Source organism: Cupressus sempervirens, chromosome 11 (genome assembly GCF_028749045.1).
Source record: "Cupressus sempervirens isolate cs-2001-9-10 chromosome 11, ASM2874904v1, whole genome shotgun sequence".
In the NCBI taxonomy this organism is placed as follows: Eukaryota; Viridiplantae; Streptophyta; class Pinopsida; order Cupressales; family Cupressaceae; genus Cupressus; species Cupressus sempervirens.
Genome location: NC_143128.1, coordinates 578,339,378 through 578,363,307, shown reverse-complemented (window position 1 = coordinate 578,363,307; position 23,930 = coordinate 578,339,378).

Here is a 23,930-nt window from a genome sequence, read left to right as displayed (position 1 = left end):
GTGATCTCTTGTAAATGAGATACATTAATGTAGGCCTTGGCATGACTATCCTCTAGCATTCAACATTTCACTGATATCCCCCACAAGCTTTGAGTTATGACCCTCAGAAGATCGACCTCCAAATGCACTTAGAGCATGAATCTACTAATCAACCTATTGCATCAAATGTCCATTAGATCAAATATGGAGGAAAACCATAGAACAAGACTCTTTGTAATGTTTGTGAGTCAAAACATGAGACAATACTTGAGACAATAAAGGGTAGACTAGATCCAACTGGTTCATTTTATTAGATGTAATTGCAAAAATATGTGATGAAAATATTTATATTTCATGTATTTTTTTGGGAAAGACCAAAGATTTTCTCTCCTACCGATGCCTTGAATAGAGCTAAGTTAAAAATAAACATTCATAAATTTAATACATATAAATGAATCTTATTGTGATACTGTTATCAGGATTCAATTGTGTAGATTTCAATGACAATATGATATATATGTTTCATATATTAATATTTATACACTACTAAAATCACTTTTTTTTAATTACTACATCGTGTTTATAATGTTGGACCTAGGTGTTCCTAAGGAGCACTAAGTCGATTATAAGACCATTTTTCAAAGGATGATAACTTAGACCTTGTGATGGGTATCTGAGATATGTGAAGTGCACAAGGATGGTTTTGGACCCCTCTAAGTGTGTGTAGGTCCATTTTTCAATACTCAACTCTATTTGGATTTGGAGAGCACATTTTAGTTGCCAAAAAAACTTGCAATGTCATATGCACTTGAAAGTTGCTAATTGGTGTATCTTTCAAACTGTTCATCTCGAGACCATTTAATCAATTATGTTAGCTTCAGTTGCCTGGGTCAATGGTAGGGGACATCTTATTTTGGTCACCAAAAATTAAGAATGCTTTCATGCATGTTAGACCTAGGTGTTCCCAAGGAGCATTAAATCGAATAGGAAAAAAAGTTTTGGAAGGTGATAACTTAGACCTTGTGATGTGTATTTGAGATCCATAAAGTGCACAAGGAAGGTGTCCACAAGGTATAAGTGCATGTAGCTCCATTTTTCGATGCTCCTCATGATTTGGTTTTGGCGACCAAGTTTTAGTTGATAAAAAATGTTGTAGTATTGCACAGTAGAAAGTTTCTCATTGGTGCATCTTTCATTTTGTTTCATGTGGGACCATTATGTCAGCTCTATTAGGTCTAATTGGTTGGGTAAATGAAATAGTCCTCTTGTCTCGCTCACTAAGCTTCCAGAATGATTTTGTGCATGTCAGATCTAGGTGTATCCAAGGTGCACTAAGTTATTCCATGGACTTGTGATAGTAAATAAAGGTAGTATAAGACAAAAAAATATGTCATAGTCATCAATTCATATAAAAAATAATACTCCAAGTTACATAATCACTTCCAATAAGGTAGACAATGTAACTTTTTCTTTGGAATGTAACAAGATAGAATGAATGAATGCATTGCCATAATATTACACTATAGTTAAATTATATTACTACATCCTTTATATGAATGAATATATTGACATAATCTAGACAAGATAAATAAGATAGATATAAATAAGACAAAAAATATAATATATATGCCATCAACTATACATGTCCATACATGAAATATTATTATGCCAAAATAACATAGAAGTGAAAAGATAAACAAGATAACATCAACTATATGTCTAATAATTCCATATATGAGATATATGTCCAATATGACATACATAAAATATAATATACAAAAAAAAATCATGTACATCGAACATGTCCAATATATGTCAAAAGTGACATGTAAATCAAGTACAATATACAAAATTTATGTCCAATGATGCCATACAAGGAACAAATAAAACTTCCTTATAGATCTATTCCTTACCTCTAGGGGAAGAAAATGGATCTCTAACCATCTTCATCTATCACACAGAGGGACATGCCCAGGATGAGGGGATGGTGCAGGAGCACCTAGGGGTAAAGGTGAAACCCTAACTCATTTTTGGTTTGTAAATGGTCTAACTAATCATTTAGGAAATAAGGACTAGAAATAAAGTCCCAAGGTAAGTTTAGAAGGCTTGGATAGGTGGGATTTGGAGTGTGTGTCAAATTTTATCAATTAGGTCCTAATAGGCAAAAATTGCTTTTCTCAATAAGGCAAAATGTTGAAAAATGCCTTAAAAGGGGTGTGTTTAGTTAATTTTCTAAGGTTTGGAAACAAACTGGTCAATTTTGAAGGGGCAACTTGTGAAATTGCAAAAGTTGTCAAAGAGTTTCTCATTGACAACTTTGCAATTTTTTGCAAAATTGCATAGCAACTTTTTGCATAGTTTTGAAGAAAGAACTCTATGGGTAGTTATGTCTTGAACCTATTCTCCAACTCATTTCCTAGCGTTGGACATACTGTTGTATAGACAACACATGTGAGGAGGAGTTTGATTGATAGAAAATGAAGTTTTTAGGATTAAGTGAAGGATTTTGATTGAATAACTTATTATTTTGAATGGAATAGCTTATTGGATTGATGTAGAGATTCTATGCACACTTGTTTTGATTGTTAGTTACCATTTAACTAGGTTTGCAAAATAATTTTAAAAATGTTAGTCTTGAAAATTAGAAAATATTAGAAAAAAATTACAAAATATTAAAAAAATAATAGTGTAGAATATTAGAAAATAAAATTTAGAAAAATATTACTTTTATTATATTAAAAAATTAGTTTAATTAGAAACAAATTTTTTAGAAAAATATTAGTTTTATTATGAAAACATTAGAAAAAACAAATTTAGAAAAATATTATTTTTATTATAAAAACATTAGAAAAAACATTACATTTTTAAATATTAGAAAAACATTAGAAAATATATTTTAAAATATTAGTTTGAAAAATATTTTAAAACTATAAGAAAATATTAGAAAAAACATTAGAAAATATTAGAAAATATTTATAAAAATATTAACTTCTTGAAAATTAGAGTATATTAGAAAACCAATATAAAACTATTAAGAAACAATAGTGTAGAATTATTAGGAAAACATTACTAAGTGAAATATTTAAAAGTAATAATTTCTTGTACAATATTAGAAAAATAAATTCGTATTATAACATTAGGAAATATTTGTATTTAACATTAAAGAAAATAAATTAGTATATAAAACATTACAAAATCTTAGAAAAAACATTTTATATTAGAAAAACATTATAAAATATTTTTTAAAAACATTACAAAATATTAGAAACAGCATTAAACTTTAATTATTAGAAAAACATTAGAAAAAACAAAAACAAACAAATTAGTGTAGAAAATTAAAAAAATATTAGAACGAGCTAGATCTGGACATAACCCTAAAGCTAACTATAACCTTGAAAAATAACTCTAAACCTAACTCTAACTCTAACCCTAATTTCTAACCCCAACTCAAACTCTAACCCTAATTTGAAAACTCTTTAACACTAATCTTTAATCCTAGAGTTTTGTAACTAAAACGAGCTAATGTAACCCTAGGTTGAACCGTGACCATAATCTAATCTAAACCAAATTTAACCGAAACCTTTAGATCTCTAACTCAAACCCTAATCTAAATCAAACCCTTAGATCTAATTTCCTAACTGAAAACTCAAACACTTTAATATTTACTCATTTACCCTAGAATTTCTTTTTAAATCAAACACTAATCAAACCCTAATCTTTAACTCAAACCCTAAATTAATAATCTAAATTCATATTTCCCTTTAAATCAAACACTAACTTGAACCAAGTTTAAGAAAATAATGTACAAGTGTAACCCCAACCAAACCCTTTAAAATCTAGTTCACTCAAACCCTAATCTATAAATCATTTGAACCCTTTAGATCAAACCCTAATCTTAATAGATAACTAGATAACCCTATAACCTAACCCTAACTATAATTGAAATCCTAATCTTTAAACCCTAACTCAAATTGAAACCCTAATATAACTCAAGTTACCCTATAATGAAATTCTAATTAAATCTGAATCTAACACTTGTAAACCCTATTAATCTAACCATGTAAGTTTTGTATAAATCAAACTAGGTAACCAAACCCTTAGATAGATCTCTATATATCAAACCCTAGAATCACATGTGAGGTAATCTTTAACTTTCAAAAAACCCTTTAATCTAAACCATTTGAACTGTAATCAAACCCTTTATTTAAGTAATTTTACCATTGAGTATACTTGCTAAATCCTTTATAATGTTAACAAGTGAAGATTAGACCTCTTCATATAGAGGTTGTAAGAGAAGGTGACTTGAGCTATCCCTTTTACAACCCTAAGATTAACTAAAATTTCACTTTCAAGTGTACGAAAAAAATTAATTTAAAGTATAAAATATAAATGAACAAAAAAATCTTCAAATAGATTCATGTTTCATGACATTCCAAAAATATATTTGTCATCAACCATGGTAATCTAATGGATTCCAAAATATTATTCCTACTCCCTCCAAACAATAGAATAGCTTTAGAAGACAAATAATGTAAGAAGGAAGAAGAAAAATATATATTCTTAACACCTTTCAATTCACTATGAGATCTTTCGTAATATTGACTCCCCTAAATTTTTTCTCTATCAAGACAAATGTAGAAGTAGATAACACAAGAAAAGCTATTCATACTCAAAGGTCTTTTCAAGGATTTTGATGTCTTAGAGAAGTTTATTATTTATATTCAAAAGATATTATTTCTCATAATTTCACTTGGATATATGAAAGAGAGCTCAAGGAGTAATATAAAGTTGTAATGAAATATATTTTAAATACCAAGTCCTGTCAATGCATGAAAATATTATTATTTTTTTTCAAGGCAAAAGTGGTTTATTAATAAAATTGGTTCAAAGAGCTCAACTAGGAAAGAATGAGAATGAAAACTTGGAATCATTTCTTATATACAAATCTACATAAAGATATTTGTCGATATTTACAATAAATATTATATCGACAAAGAACTTTGTCCTACATCAAGCTTTACATCTGAATTTTATGAGCATGATAAACAACTCTCAGATGCAATCAATGAATATGATTGTTCGAATTTTTCAATAAATGAGTTGGGTTGATGTGTGTTAACAATGACACCATCACACCCGAGATTAGATATGAAATCGGTCACTTTATTTCCTTCTCGCAAGGTATGTGATATGGTAACTTCTGAAAATTGATCAATCAAGTAAAAAATTTTCTTGAAGATATATTGCAAATGCCATTAATAGGATTTTCATTTAATGCAACTGTTAATAACCATTTGAGAATCACCTTCAATATGGACTCTGTGAAAATTACCTATTTTAAGAAATACTAGGCCTGCAAAGAGAGCTTGTGTTTCTGCTAAATTATTAGTCCCATCTAGTAGTAGGGAGGATGAAATTGCTAGAACTATACCTTTACTATCTCTAAAACATGCCCTCAGACCTGATTTACCTGGATTTCCCCTTGAAACACCATCAAAATTAAGTTTCACTATACTCGACTTAGGAGGTAGCCATTGCACAACTACTCTATCTATCTTGGAATGTTGATTGTTGCTAATTCTACTCCCCCATGGAATAAGAAGAGATTTCCACTCTTGATGATGAAACTATCCCAAAATGAGATTGTAGGATTGATTTTGCATCTAAAAAGGCCTGCATTAGTGACTTTTGATATAGACTTTTCAATGCCTTGTAACACTATTTCTTTCTCTGCAAACTCATTTCTAAATATCCTCTTGTTCCTCTCCCACCAAATAGCCCAAATAACCAAATCTAGAGTACATATCCAAATTCCTACAAATAAAGCTTTCAAAAAAAGAAGCAGCCAAGATTGAAAAATCTCCCAAAGGTTATTTTAAAGAGGAGTATAATAATGAAGTTTTCTAAGAACAAAAACCTAACAATCATATGTGAATGAGCAGGTGACAAACAAGTGATCCACGGATTCATATTCTTCATTACACAAGACACATTTAAATGGAGGAGCAATATTCAACTTAGTCAATCTATCACTTGTAAGAATTATGTGTTTAAGTGCAAGCCATGCAAAACATCCAGCTTTTGGAAGAACAACATGGTTCCAACAAAATTTATAAGCTCTAGATGGATTGTTTTGTGCAGTCATTCTCTATAACAACTTACACCCCTCTTTGACTAAGTAGCAACCATCTTTAGCTGGAGCCTGAAACAATCTATCTTCCCCATCTAAAATGTAAGCAAGTCTCTTGTCTAAATACTCCCCAAAAATTTGTTTCTCTTGAATAGACAAAGGCAGGTGATCTAGATTTTTCCAAGTGACTTTCCTAAAATAGGGACAAATTTTATCTATAAAATCAATGACTCTATTACCCCAAACTGATTCTAAAATGTTCATTATGTTCTAATGCAAAGTATGAAGAGGTGGAAATCCATTCCATGAGTCCCTCCAAAATTTGGCTCTATCTCCCTTATTCAACTCCCAAGAAATATATTTAAGAACAATATCTCTGGAAGAGATCATTAAATCCCAAATCATAGAGCCTTTAGGGGGATTAAGAATTGAAAAAATTCTTGTGGGGTCATTATTATCTAAATACTTTTGTTGCATTATCTGACACCATGTTGATTGAGGTTTAGTTTACATATGCCAAATGAGTTTCCCACCAAAATCAGCATTTCTCTTAGTCAAATCATAAATACCTGCTCCACCAATGGCTGGAATATGAGCCATTTCATGAAGTGATACAAGTAGAATCTTTTTATCCCCATTCATATTTCTTTCCCAAAGGAAACCTCTAATCAAGTTTTGGATTCGTAATAAGATTGATGTCGGCACTTTAGGGACTGCAATATAGTAATTTGGGATTGCTGAAATTACTAATTTTATAAGTAGAATTCTTCTTGCTAAAAAAAGCCATCTGGCTTTCCAAGCTACCACTCTAGACTTAATTCTTTGAATAATCGAATTCCAGTAGCTTGTCTTATTTGATCCCATGAAAAATGGAATTCCAAGATATGTTGATGGAAGAAAGTCCTCCGAAAATCCCAAAATTTTAACAATTCTGTCCGATATCACTTTGTTGGTGTAGAAAAGAAATATTTTTGACTTATTTGAATTGATTTTCTACCCTAAGACATTTGAATACAACTCCAAAATCCTCTTTATTTGTCTAGCTTCTGACACTTGTGATATATCAAATAGGAGTGTATCATCTAAATAAAGAATGTGTAATGGAAATAGATGTGCTAGTAATGTTTGCTACCTTTCATTTTCCTAAAATATGATAGTGCCTAATGGTTCTACTAAAGGCTTTAGCAAAGATGATAAACAAAGCTGGAGAAAGAGGATCTCCTTACCTAATTCCTTAAGTAGAAGAGAAGAAATCAGAAGTTGTCCCATTAACAATGATTGAAAACCAAGCCCCAGAGATACATGCTCTAATCCATTTACACCATTGATTCGAAAAACCCATCTACTGGAGGAATTGAAGAAGAAATGACCAAAAAACTCTGTCATAGGCCTTCATCATATCTAGCTTGATTATGAAAGAAGGAGACTGATTCGTACTTATAGAATGAAGAACTTCATGAGAAACCATTGCTCCCTCCATAGTTTCCCTAACAGGAACAAAACCCCCCTGCTCTGAAGAAATTAGCTTTGGAAGAAGATACTGAAGACGAGAGTATATTACCTTCGTTATAATCTTATATGTAATATTACAAAGAGAGATAGGCCTAAAATCAGCAAATTTTTTGGGCTCTTTCAATTGAGGAATAATTGCAATGTTGGTGGTATTAAAATACGTAAGCATTGATTTGCATTTCCTAGACTCTTCCACTGCAGCCAAAAGAAAACCAATGCATGAAAATGTTACTTATGTGTTGAATTGGAAATTAAAAAATATACTTAGTCATTTGAAAAATATATTATAATTCACCACTATTGAGTTTAATGTTCATATTTTTTATTAATGTAATAAATAAATATTAGTAAAGAAAAACAAATAAATTAGTTGGAAAAAATCAAATTTTAAATAATGGAGATTTTAATGGCTTGTCTGTTCTATTAAACTTGGTGTATAACTATCAACTAACATATTAAAATAGTTTAACATTTTAATAATATCACTAAATTACACTAACATTAAGTTGTATATGCATCATAATACTTCATTGAGAAGATATCCATATAGAAGTCATTAAATGCAAGAAGAAACATAACCATCTTAATAATGTAAGTGTCACTAGTGAAATTTAAATAAAATCTTTTCTAAAATTGCTAGGTATTTAAAATATCATATGTTTTCAAAAATAGTGGAAGCAATAAGATATATTTAAATTAATTACTACCACATACAACCATAGTTAAGTAGATGTTACTTACAACAAGTCAATTTGTGATATTCAAATTGTGATATTTTTGTTAGGATTAAACTTGGTGGCCAATAAGAAAAACTTGTTAAGTCATGTTTCATGAGTAGTTTGTTCACAAAAACCCAACTCCCATTAGAGGAAATGGAAAAATTATCATTCATTTTATCTAGGGGAGAGGTACTAGTAATGGCAACATAACTTATTAAAGTTAAGGTTTTAGCTTATGGCTAGTAATGACGCACTCTATAGGAGATGTTATACATAAAAGGGTCAAAACATGATTTCAAAATGTGTCGACTAATACAATACTTCCATTTTAGTCATATCACCAATCGTTATGGACAAATGTCCAAGTATTGGTTCATAAATCTCTAGTAGTGGTGCATAAATGGACCAATCAGGAGCCAAAAAAGATATATATCTTTTTTGGCTCCTGGTTGGTTCATTTATGCACCACTAATATATATATATATATATATATAGATAACATGTTTTTGTACATATAAACTTGATCCACTACTAGAATTTTTATTGTATGAAAATGAATGAGCACTCAATTATTTCACCTTGAGCAATAACTATTAGGTTTCCCCTAGGTGACACTCATTTAAAACCACTTTACATCTAGATCAATACCTTTAATCATTTTCATAATTAAAAATAGCCTATTATAATGACTTTTTACTCATAACACATTACATATCTCACATTTGACATAGTTATAATTTAATAATTGTATTGATATATTAGAAATATTATACTATCAAATTTATTATTTTACCACATTCATCAATTTAAAGGCATTATCTTTTGGATTCAATTTATGAATAATAAAATAAAATCAAAAAGTTCTATTTTTATGCATGTTCACATTAGATGTAACATTCAAACCATGCTAGGGGAGAAGAGACAAAATGTGTGCACCCTAACTTTGGGGGTTCATGTTGGTCGGTACATGGACCCTATACCCAATTTTTGCTTCACTGTCCAAGGTGGCTAGTCAGAAAACCCAAATCAAAATTTGATCCCATTAGTAAATAATGCACAACATATAACAACTCAATTACATGAAGGTAGCCAAAAAAAATCATTTCATTTAATCAAACGAGACATGCAACATCACCTATATAAAGATTCTTAAATATTGATGTGAAACTCTTACACATACATAGGTTGCAATTATTGTAATACTCTTGATGTGTCAAGTATAACTTTGATATCTTTTGATATCAAGTATTTTTGATCTTTGAGGACTTTCATTTTCCATACTCTAGATTTTTTTTTTGGTTAGAACTTAGCTAATAAGATCCTATTTTTTATGTTTTTATATAGAACAAGTTTCACAATAGTGTTTCTTTGTTTTTTTCTTAGCCTAGGATTCTTCAAAATACATTAACCATCCTTCCTTAAATTTCACTTTCATTCCCCCTATATGATGATGATGGAACTGTAAGGAAAATTAGGATCTTACCTAGGTTAAGGCCTATAATTCTTCTAGCATTTTTCCAATATTGATCCACTCTTCCTACAAATTTAATCTTAGTTCAATAAGAATGATAAAAACTCTCTTATTAATTTAAATATTAATAGGATTACAATCAATTTTTTTTAATAAGTTATCTATATATACATATATTTAAATTATGTTCATAATTCATTCCTTGGCTTCCACTAGAAACTCAAGTGGTCCAGTATGAACTTGTAAGACATGTATATGTGATGCAAGTGTCAACTTATTGAAATAACTTATATTTGAGGACCTATATTATAGACAACAACAAACTATAATTGTATATATATTTTTTGATAACTTTACTTTATGTCAGTTCTACACTTTTTTAGTTGTGAGCCTTAAATTTTATTTCTAAATCATTTTCAAACCCTAATAAATATTATATCCTAACTTCAAACTCAAACTATAATCTAAGTTCTCAAACTAGATCTAATGTTACAATCCTAACTAAAAAATCAAACCCTTATCTATCTAGAAATGACACCCTTTAATCTAACTCAAATTCTAACATGTAAGATTTTAGGTAATTGAAAACTCATTTAACCCTAATTTCTTTAACTCAAACTCTAATGTAATCCAGAACTGAAAACTCAAACCCTTTTTAATCTAAATGAAATCCTAATCAAACCCTAATCTAACTCATTTCAAACCCTTTAAGTCAAACCTAGGTACTAATCTTTAATTGGACTAAAGTTCTAAAAACTCAAGTTCTTTAACTCTAACTCTAACTCTCATATATATACATGTGATCATATAAATTTTATTGATATGTACATTTGTTACAAATTATCTAGACATGTGATGTATGTGATTACATATATCTTTTAATTTAAATAAAAAATTGCTTGTACTAGATTTAGACAGACATGTGTACATGTTATAACATGTGTATTATATGTACAATTTATGAATTTTGTATAAATTAGCTCCATCAAATGTTGTATAGATATGACTTCACATGATCAGCTTGTTAATCATCCTATTGCAGTTCCTGCTATGGTTTCTGATGTGGCACCTAATCTGGTTCCTATTGCAGCACCTAATGTAGTTCCTATTCTAGTTCCTTGTGTAGTTCATTGTGTTCCTCATGGTTGGGCTTGTGATGCGGCTTGTGGTGGGGCTCCTATTGTGCCTCATCATAGGGCTTGTCATGGGGCTCATGTTGTGGCTCTTGGTGTGGCTCAAGGTGGTGTAGGTCTTGAAGTGGCTCCTAGTGTGGCTCCTATTAGAGGTCCTGCACTTGCAGCTCCTATTGGAGGTCCTGTACCTACAAGTCCTGTTGGAGATCCTAGTGCACCACCTCCACACATCGATATCGATGCATTATTTTCATTTTTTGAGCAAGAGGCTGCTATATTATAACATTCTATGTTGTCCTTTGATGATTGTCTATACAAAGACATATGTGCTACTATATGTAGGAGTTTATAGGATTTGATTGCTAGATTTAGAGCTGACCATTCATTTACCCCTAACATATTAGCTTCCCTATCTAGGGAGCTTAGGGCTGAGATTTCAAGAGATGCATTTTTTGATGATGACAAGAGGGTGGCCCCCAAAGATGTCATCAAAAGAGATTCTTTCCATCAAATGAGGGTGCATAGGGTAGGTTGAGAGGCTACCGAGTCACACAATGCAGAGATCCTATTATTGCTAGCATGATCTATCCTCATTTTTTAGCTGCACATGTTTTTTATCCTAATAATGACCAGATACCTCTTTATTTTGCACAATAGTTGTATGCTGAGTTTCACATAGGGCTCAATGTCAACTACTTAGACATTCTAGATTATTGCAAACGGGGGCATGGTCAGATCGTAGATCATGACCAGTATTGTAGTGCACAGTGTCTGCCACCTCCAGATGTCAAATAGTTCATTGGGTAGACACTGCCTCTAGTGATTCCAACACATGCACCTATTACAGATAGAGTTTTCGTTGCTTCCTAGAGGGGAGTAATTGACAGTATTGGAAACATTGCATCTATAGCTACTAGTATCGCATCTAATTCTCTTGGTCTTTATATTCACAATCAATGGAGTCATCCAGGTCAACCATCTTCAGAGGTATCTAGTAGCACTTTAGGCACCTCCTTTGATGATGCATATAGAGTTGCTAGATAACCAGTACCAGGCGATGTTTTTTCTCTTTCAAGACAACATATGCATATGGATTTAGCACTGTATTTTTTGGAGGATCTGTTGTATGGTATCAATTATATTTCTAATATATGGGGGATGCCAGCTCACTTAGTGATGGATTCCATTAGACACCATCAGAGCCTCATAGTTCCATAGGCATAGACTACACCAGTGATAGTCGATACACCTATGCATAGCTCACAACATTCTGCACCAGGCTCACGACATTCTACAGATGGCTTGGACATATGAGTTGGAGATGTTAGGATCACAGCTGAGGGCTTTGATGATTTTGGTGAGCAGTTACAAGGGCTCCTAAGATTGAGACTAGTTTGAGCATGGGACTATCATCATACATGGACATTTTATTTGGACCCAACACTGATTCTACACCATTACCCAACTAGTTACACAATCCACTTCACTCATCATTACTAACAGTTGGAGATTATGGTGCTAAGGGTCGTTTAGTATGTGTCACACTTTCAGGAGATGATGCTAGAGTATTAGGACACACTGATGTTTCAGAAAGTAGAGGTGCATCAATAGATGATATGATGGAGTCTACTTCAGATCATCCTCCACCTCTAGAGACCCTGGTACACACACACACACACATACATATATATAATTTATTTTTAAATTTAAATATATGAAATTTAAAAATTTAGCTTAGATAGATATTTAATTTAAGAAGTATAATAAATCATGTAGGCATAGGTTAGTGAGTACATGGTTACATCTAGTGTTGGGTTAGGGCATGTACATTAGAGAGATGATTCTATTGAGGCACCCAGTAGTGCTTCGGTATAAGTTTTAAATAGTTTGTAAATTTATTTATGTTTCAAACTAGATATATATGCACTCATATTTAATTTGAACATGTACACACGCGCGCGCGCGTGTGTGTGTGTGTGTGTGTGTGTGTGTGTGTGTGTGTGTGTGTGTGTGTGTGTGTTTCTAGATAGTTCTAATGTATATATATAAATATTTGCAAGGCTTGGTTAATGTGTCTCAGCCATAGGATGTATAGGAAACTTGACCAGAGGGTCGTTATGTTCATATGCATCTTGAGGGGTCCCTCTAGTAGTAGTAGATTTATATATTAGATGCATGTATTTATATATTGGAGACTTTGTATATATTCTAGAGACTTACATGTTACACATGTATTTTAGTACCTCAATGGGATACATACATGTTTCACTATTTATTTGACTATTTAGTATTTCAGTAGTTGGATGGTCACATGTATATGACTTTTTTTATTTTGTTAGATGTATACATGTTTATTCGAGACTTACAGTTTGCATATATGTATGCATTTCAGTATCTAGTCTATATTAGATGTAGATGTTTATTCTTGAGACGCACATGTATGCGTATTTTTTTTTAATTTTAGTAGAACATTCTTCATCAATTAGATTATAGATTTTAAACTTTAAATTTTATTACATGATCGTTATAAAACTTTATTGTGAATATATTTAAACTTTAGATTTTAGATTTTATTGTGATCATTATAAAATAATCAAATAATGTATTCCATGTGTTTAATTTCACCATGGTAATTAATATTATTATTAATGTAATTAATATTAAAATGTAAAAGGTGAAATTAATTAACATGTTAAAGGTGAATTTAAACACATGAAAATACTCTTGAGAATGTAGGGAGATCAAATGTATCATTCATTAATACACAAGTTACCCTAACCAAGTGCATTCTATTCCAAATGTGCAAGATTAGAGTAGTTCACTAGTTGGAATGCACATAATAAAAGGACATATGCATCTAGATAAGGGTTATATGTATAGCAAGATTAGATCTATGCATGGGGAAATAACCAGATGTGTTGTTCTATCTAGTTTGAGGCAAAATACATAAATCTAAGTACTGATACCAATGTGTAGCCTATATCTACACCAAGGAGTACCAAATAAACTAAATCAAGGTGAATTACACTTAATTACATCTATAAAAATTATATAAACATAATTCAGTAATTAGAATTACAATATGGGTATATAATTAGAAAAGAGAGAGGAAGAGAGAGAAAGGGAAGAAATTATGATCTATTTCACACTAAGTCTCTCAATAAAGTTCATCATCTATGCATTGGTCCCTAATATTTGTTGATCGTGTCATCTAACCATGTGGAATCCACATGCTCACCCTACCATGCTTGCAGAGATAGTTTCACAACCTAAATAAGGAATAAATCACACAAGGGAATATAGGTATACACTCATGCCAATTAATGAAATCAATGCAAATAATCAATAACATATGGAGAATACTCAAGACTTGACAAACACACATAATGCAATACCAATGCAATAAAATCATAGTACACTAGGGTTACTACTCAGTTCTATAAATGGTTTGGTGTAGGGAATCAAGAATGGAGTTTCATGACAAGAATGTGGAGGCCCATGTAGCATTAATTCAATGATCAACATTTGAAAATTATTAGAATCATTATATAACTTCAATCAACTTATAGAAAGAGATAGATACCATGCCTTCAATTAAAGTTACTAGATGACTAAGAGAAATACCTTTGATCAATGTCCTCAAATTTTCATACATTGACTTACATTCAATCAATGTCCTTAGATTACTAGGTAGTCATATTAATTCTTATTAATTTTTTTACCTGATATATTTATTTATTTTTTACTTCATTTAGACTTCTGACTTATCATGATGACCTATATGTATTATAGACTATCATGGAGGGATACTCCACTCCATTACCCAAACATCAACCAAGCTCATCTTATTATCAAAAAAAGGCACAAAGAAAAAGAATACAATAATAATAAAGATATGTAAATCCCTCACATATCCATTTGACTCCGCATGATAATATGCATACATCAAGACCTTATAAAGTGGGTCCAACTAAAAAACTTCATTTTCATACAACTAAATTTCCAAATTGATCTACTGAATGCCTGATTATAGTTGGAATCAATCTATGTCATTGATTCAACTTTTGAAAATCACTTTACTTCTTTTTGCCAACTATCAATTTAGTTCCAAGGGATCTGTTGAGCGGCCTTAAAAACTAATCAAAACACCTAACTGGGCTCTGAAACCATACAAACTGATTCTTTGTTCTACAATATCTTACCCTATTGAATCTCTTCTCATGATGAATTCTTGGTCTAAAGATATTGACTATCAAATTTTCCTTCTCATAATTACTTGCATGAAAACATGTCAGAAAACCATAAATCACATTCAGATTTGGCTTTGAAAATTGGGTAAACTGACACTTGGGGAAACAAAAACTAGGGCGTTGGTTCATTGTCATGGGGAAAATATAAATCTACAATTTGGGCTTATGATGAATAACTGGGCGTAAATGGGGAGGGGTCAAAGTAGGCTACCTCAAAATTTGTGTCTTGGAAACAATGGCAGAAAAGCATTTTTTGCAAATGGAATTGAGCTGGAAAAGTGTGCAAATGGATTTTTCAAGACTTAAAAATTGGCACACTTATTTTATTTTCAAAGTAGAACATAGTGGTATAATCCATTCGATCTCATCTATCACAAGTTTTGAGATATGACATCACGAACAGGGGTTTTGACAAATCTACACTTCTTGACACCAATAAAAAGTTACAAATTGCATTTGGAATCCTGTTTGAAAACTGATGAAATGGATTCATCATAGGCTCAAAATTGAAACATAATAAGTATTTGACCTCTAAAATGAAATGCAAAAGGAATTTTAGTATTTTGGTCAATTGGGTCAAAGTTATAACAAGTCAAATAGGCTTTCTAGAATTCAAAATAATTCATATCAGGATGACATCAATTATAAGTGACCAACTTTGAGGGATTCAAAACCTAGTCAAACAGATTCAAAACAACTCAAAATATGAAAAAAAGGCTCTCTATTATGGACACTATGCTGCAGTGGTAGAGAAGAGAAACGCTATAGGAGGCAACATTGTTGAAAATGTAATACGGAATTTAATGTTATGTTTTAAATGCTTTTAGTTTTTGAAGTTTGTAATAACGTCCTACATGTGGTGGCATACCTCGAGTAGCAGTTCGATGAGCTCTCCAGATATAGCCACCTAGGACCAGGTATAGGTTTTTTAAATTAGAATAGTTTTAATTTGTAGATAATGATTGTCAGATTCCAATAATAGGTAGTAGGCAGTTTTGGATTCTTATCCTTTTCTTGGATAGAAGACGAAAAAAATGTGGATATTTAAAATGTGGCCTACTCCATGATTGTCAGATTCCAATAATAGGTAGTAGGCAGTTTTGGATTCTTATCCTTTTCTTGGGGTAGAAGACGAAAAAATGTTTCTCATCCTTTTATTAGAAAAGGAGAGTCAGTTTTAAATAAGCCGGTTGGCTATGTAAGAGATTCATTCGAGTTTGAGTAAAATAGAATAGTTGCAATTTTTTCGTGTGTCTCTTCAGCTTTGGAAGATCAAATTTTGGAGAGAATAGAATGTTTCTTCTAATTTTCTTGGTGCATGGTTTAGTTTTTAGTATGAAATGCGTTTTGGTTTTCTTGTGCAAGTCTCATTGAATTTGTCGTTTTTCTTTTCAAAACTCTCCAAAAAACTACTAAGATTTTTCGGTTTTCCATATGGCAAATATGAAATGATTTCCATTATGCAAATTTTCAGTTTTCTATGGTGTTTTTGATGTTTTTCAGCAGAGATATACGGTTTTAAGATTGTTGTTTCAAGAATGGCATTTATGATTCAGTTGCACCCGATTTTCTAAGACAGGAACACGAAAGGTGAGGAAAGATTGTGGTGAGTCCGTGCAAAAGCAGAAAGGTGCAGATTTCCGAATGATGTTGCAGGAGGATTAGTATGAGATGTTATAACATTCTTTTACAGTCTATTTTTTGGTGGATCTTCTGGATGTTCTATCACTCCATTTTATTCTTCATGCAAAAATGATGTAGAGCCTTGGAAAGCTCAGGAGGAATACTCACTCAACTGAGTTACTTCAAGGGGCACGACATCAATCAGCCGGGATCAAACTCGAACCAAACTCAAGATTGGATTAATCAAAATATATAAATCTCCATAGTTTATCTTCACCCGTACACCAAGATCTTTAACCCGGAATGTCCTCAAAGAAAATATATTTGCACTTTGACAAGAGAGACCAAGATCGAATTGCTGCCAAACTCCATAGTCGATTATCTATATCCTTTCTAAGGCAAAACTAAAACTTTTCTCTATTATCCAAATTCGAATGAATCTCTTACATAGCCAACCGGCTTATTTAAAACTGACTCTCCTTTTCTAATAAAAGGATGAGAAACATTTTTTCGTCTTCTACCCCAAGAAAAGGATAAGAATCCGAAACTGCCTACTACTTATTATTGGAATCTAACAATCATGCAGTAGGCCACATTTTAAATATCCACATTTTTTCGTCTTCTATCCAAGAAAAGGATAAGAATCTGAAACTGCCTACTACCTATTATTGGAATCTGGCAATCATTATCTACGAATTAAAACTATTCTAATTTTAAAAACCTATACCTGGTCCTAGGTGGCTATATCTGGAGAGCTCATTGAACTGCTACTCGAGGTATGCCACCACATGTAGGATGTTATTACAAACTTCAAAAACTAAAAGCATTTAAAACATAACATTAAATTCCCTATTACATTTTCAACAATGTTGCCTCCTATAGCATTTCTCTTCTCTACCACTGTAGCACACTAAACATTCCCAAAGCGTTGAGTCATGAAAGATTGGTGGGTGTGAGATATTCAATTGCAAACACAACCTCCTATCGTTGATTGACACTTTAACAAAAATGCAGAATTGGAAATTGCTCAAAATGAGACTTCACGAAATGGCTCAAAATGACAATTTATCATCATGAAACACATAGATGCACTAAATGCAAGGTATTAGAAACATTAAACACCTCTTAGGCCTCAAAAGGATAGTTGGGTACAAATGCATCAAAAAGCACTTATAGGTCTTGATTTTTCAATGGTACTCAAAATTAGGGCTTCAATTTTGAGTCTCAACAACCACAATACTAGAAGAACTCAAGTAGTCACATACCAAGAGTACAAGAGCCTCAAGATCTCATCAACTATAAATATCTCAACTATGATAAAGGTTTTTATTCCAAACACATGCATTAGTCAATCTAATTTGAACCAAATGTGGTCATTAATAAATCCAAGAACACAAGGCAATAAGATAAGATAGTTCACAAAAAAATATATTAACCTTATTGCCAAGAGAATGGATCCCAATATGATCCATGGTAATTAATATTATTAAAATGTATGTACATTGAAAAACACATTAATAAACTAATAAACTAAGAGTTATGACCCTATACAGTAAACTAACAACTTTAAATTAATTCAAATTAAAATAAAATAAATCTCAAAGGTTAGTTCAACCATGATGTACACTTATAACATGTAATATCTTCTCATGATCTTCACTGTCTAGTCTCCACTTGCGATGTACACGCTTAAGTTTGACTGAATGTAGACAAAGACTGGTAGAAATGACTAGGTGGTTGTGTTGTAAAACCTTGTTGTCAGGTTGATAATCAATAAAGGGTATTCCATTTTGGACTATTTTGTCTTGCTTCAAATATGTTCCCTCTAACACAATAGAACCTGCACCACAAATTTAAATATTTTAAAATTTGATAGATATAAAGTTACCTAGATATATATATTTATTCATATATATATGTGCACACATGTATGTATAATACCTATGGGGAACAACATTCCATCACTTTCTTTGGGATCATATAATTTTTTCCTCTCTGCAATACATCACAATAAATAACAACTGGCACCTTCATGATTTCTAGGCTCAACAATCACTACAAAGACATCTCCTACATAACATGTATACATACATGTGTACAGTATATATAAGACAGTTCAAATTGATAATTAAATAACAAGTTAAAATTAATTGACAAGTTTCAAGATTAATTTTTATGATACTTACCCACTTTTACCAATCCAGAGGTATGATTATAATCATTAGAAATCAATGGAATATCATCAAAATTTTCATCATCTTTATCAAATGTATCGGTAACATCAAGTGGTACTAAAATCCATGCACCTATATATCCACATCTTTTATTGATGCATTCTTGATAGTCTTCATCAATGCAATTGTCACAAAAACATGAGTATTCTCTTGTCTTCAGTGTCCAATTGCAATTATCTATACTCATGACTAAATGTAAGGAACATGTATTTTCTATCCTCTTGCAACCATGCTTGTTTTTTCTATTAACACTTGAAAGCTCATTAAATTGAAAATATGGACAAATTAAATTTAAACTTCAATGAATTGAAAAATAAAACTTAACAATAAAATTTTATAACTTATTTTCATAAAATTTAAAGAGATGTACACATCCATACCTATTATCTCCCAAAAAACTCTATATGCTACTTGTCAACTCATTATTGATGAATTTCCTGACCTCATCTAGTGCAAAATGTGTCTTACACCATTCAACAACATCATGTACATCATTTACATGAACTCCCTAATAATTCATTTGATACTTTCGCATAACACATTTGATGCAAGCTCCAACACCATCATGTTCACCTTTTTCATGGCCACTCTCGAAGAAACTCCATATGTTTTTTATATTCTCATTGTGATGATATCTACATAATGCATAAAATGGTCTAGATTATTTGAACTGTGTGGCACATCCATCAGACCAAACATAATGTTTATCAACATTTATATCTCTTTCTTTCAAATAAGAAAAGAACATATTGAAGCAATGTTCTACATAGTGAATGTCATGTTCTTTATCATCACTTATATAAAAATGATATTTATTTTTAATTACTCGTGCTTGAATTATACTCTGAATACCATTCAAATCTAACTGTGCATGTCTATAAAAAACATGTACCATAATAGTGACCTACTTAGAAAAGTAATAATCTAATTGAATTGCTTTCTAATGAACAAAAGAATAGTTCTTTGCAAAATCAACAACGGATACAATCGTTCCAAGTGGGAAATTATCTCTCAGAGTTTGAAACTATTGTGCTTGCCACTTTGCAAAAAATGGGTGACGAATATAAGGTTGAATCAAATTCTCAAATTTTTCCATAAATGTTAGAATAGGTAACTCCTCTTCAACATGTTCCAACCTTTTTGTATCTTTCCCCAACTTTATTTCATTCTTCACATACTTGTAACTTTAGAAATTCAATTTTTTTGTGACATCAATATTTTCAATTTTCAAAGGAAATAAAGCCAATTCACCACATGTTTCACATAATCCTTTGATGCAATTTATTTGACTAGCTAGATCATCTATTTTGTCACATAGAATGGATGATATAAACTCACTTCTTCTACTAGGAGGAGCAGCATGAAAACCATATGTGTCTTCTGCAAACTTTCAAAATACCTAATAATGGAGATCAGACTCAATATGATGATGACAACAACATGTTTCAAACACTTTGTTTGACCTCACAAACTATTGCTTCAACTTTCCAAACAACATTTGCCCAACTTTTACATTAGGATTTTCACTACAAAATGACGCATATAACTCATGTTGTGTTGTGTACAAGAAATGTTTTGTATGATGTTCATATTGACTAGATGCAATCCTATGCTGATAACATCTCTACTATTTGATGAAGGACAAGTGTTATCAATCTTAAATGATATGACTAAATTTTTTGATAGCTCTTCAATCCTATCAGAACAAGGTGCTCTGCACATGATTTCCCAATTGCCCTCCATAGTATTGTCATCCACATTTAATCTTCTCTTAACATATTATCTCATTTTTTTCCTACTAAACCCATTTTAGACAAAATTGAAGATATTTTTCTATTTTGGGTCATATTCTTATTTACAATAGACATCAACATCACTTTTCTTGCCACAAACTTATCTTTAGTTCGGGAGTGTTTTCTTATGTTTCTCAAACCTTTTTTAACATTTACAATCACATCAGTTTGCATGTTAAAAAATCTTCTCTTCTTTGATGTTGTGTCTACACCTAACAATTTTAATGCCTCTTCCAACTTCTTTTGTGTAAGCAAAAGTGAAAGCAACTAAGCTTGTTCAAGTGTTTCAATGTTATCAAATTTAGTCATAATTTCTCTTATATTTTCATTCATTGACCTTTTCTTAGACAAACTTAAGGGTTGAATAGTAGCTGCAAGTCTTCTTAATTTATCCACATCTATTTTAGGTAAATCATCTAAATTTTTTATGAGAAATACCATTCTTTACAGATTGGGCAATATTTAGGATTTCGTCCATAGTAGCTCCTACACCTGATCTTGTCCATTCTCTGACTTCTATTACTGGAATTTAGATATAGGGTGCGATCTTGAGCCTTCTCCAATATTTATTTTTTGAGATTTTGCAGCAAAAGATTCTAACTATTCTCTAACTTCTATTATTTGAACCTCAATAGGGAGTGATCTTGAACCTTCTTCAATATTCATTGTTTTAGATTCCGTAGGGAGTGCTCCTGACCTTTCTCCCATATGCACTTCTTCTACTTCTATTGAGCCTTCTTCAACATTTCCTTCACCTTTTTTATTGTTTGCAACAAATTTATAAATAAATAAAATTAGATAAAAAAATAAGATTGAAACATAATTAAAATTGAAACCATAAAAAAATTAATATATAAAATTACATACTCTGTTTAATTTGATGATAACATGTAACAATCTTCTGAAGATTTCTTTGTTGTGCTTTGTCAAATCTTTTCCTTGCATATTTTCTTTTCCTTCCTTTCTTGTTTCCCATTATAAAATCATTATAAAAAAAAAAAAAATTTACCCCTTGCCTCAAGATAAATTCTGTATAATAACTATATAAACATATGGTCTGGTACAGCTTCACAAGTATGGCTTCACATTATTTTAAAATTGACCTATCTGTTGGTGATGTCAGCATCTTTTGAATGTTTTTGCAAACATAAAAAATATGACATGTTCATGCGAACATGCTAAATTGAATTTCCAAAAAAATGAAAACTTAGCTTTGTATGTTCGTTGTGAACATGTGTTCACAGCAAACTCATAAAACATGTTTTCTATGAACACCATGTTTGTAGTGACCATGTCAAATTACAAATTTTTGACTCTCTTTTCTATAAAATAATTTATTTTTAAATGGCTCTTTTGACACCCAAAATTGAAAATGATTGATCTCTTGCTATAAAATAGAAAATGTGGATTTGTGTTGTTTGGAGAAAGCTTTCCAATGACTATAATTGCAATACATATTATATTCATTAAGACTTTCAAATATGAGTTTAACTCATTATAGGTTCATTACCAATTAAACATCAGCTGACTTTGACACTTCAAGAAAATTAGTAAATTAGGTCAAAAAAAATTTGAAAAATATCTAGGAAATAGTTTATTCAGATAGCTTTCTATTCAAAAAAAAAAAGATTTATGATAAATTGAGTTCAAGTTATCTATGTCAAAATGAATGTATGTTTGAATTACAATTTGTGTCACTTCAAAACTTCATAAACTATACAATATTCAACCAAATTGAATCAAACCAAATGCATCCTCTAGATATTGATGTTATAAATCCAACACCGAAAGAATTACCTCATTACCTTTTCTACAAAAAAAGTTATGTGTGTCAAACATACTATCACTCTTTCAAAATATTGAATTTTAACATGTACCACATTTTGGAGGAGAAGAAAAAATTGTATTAAATATAATTTTTTTTAAATTAAAAAATATGGTTACAAAGTAGGAACAAAGTACTACAAATCACTAGTTAATGTCATCTTGAAATTATTCATAGTTTTAAAGATACAGTCACTTGAACGTGAGGTTTGTTTCAAAAATATTGATTTCAGTGTCAAAATTGGTCAAAAAGTGGAACCCATTATTGTGGGATCACCCAGTGCAACGAAAGCTTGTAATGGAATTTTGAAGAAGATAGACAATTGGAACATGCCAATATTGCTTGGAAAATGAAGGATTAGGATGCTAAGGGTTGATAAATTAGAGGAGGTGGTTGGAAGTGGAGTTTGAAACCATTGGTGAAAGATTCATTGTCATTGTCTTTGAAACCCTCGAAAAAAGGGTTTTCTAGAGTCGTATTGTACAGTCACCACAAGAGCCTAAGATCTAAAAAATCTTCAAGATTAGGTTGTTAGGAATCAAAATCTTGAGCACACCAAGTGACCTTTTTTAATTTTTTTGGGAGTTATAATTAGTTTCTTGTTTTTAGGAGGGCTAATAGAGGCTCTTAGGGCTACAAGGGGAAACAGGGTGATATGGAGTTGTGGGTATGGTAGACTTACCAGAATGTCATGAAATGTGGTAAGAACCATGGAAAGATGGTCTGAACTTTCTTTTGGCCCTTTACATATATTTGGTGAAGTTTTGCCTCATTAGGTCAAAAAGTCCATAGTTGGTGAATTGAAGGTAGAGGAGTGAAACTTGAATTGTTGATAGAGTTTCTTGGTGACAGTGGATTGAGAAGGGGTCATATAGGTTGGGGTTAGTATTAGTAACCCTAATTAGGCTATGAATAGCCATGGTAGAGAAAGAAAGCTCTAGAGTGAAGAAGCTCCCCATCAGGGGGTCTTCCTAACACACTCACTCATCTATCACTCTACACTCTTTTGTAGTTTGAGATGTTACAATGAAAATTGTACATGAATCAATAACTATTAATTATATATCAAAATTGAAATATAAGTAGACATAAAATAAAGTATTTAATTATCGTAAACAAATAGTCACTCTCTTCAAGCTCAAGAGTAGATGGAAAATCATGTGTGAAAAGACCTTAGAAAAATGATCAAATTAATTCATCAATCCTACTTATGAATATCATTTATAATTTCAATACTAAAAATTTTAAATAACATACCTTG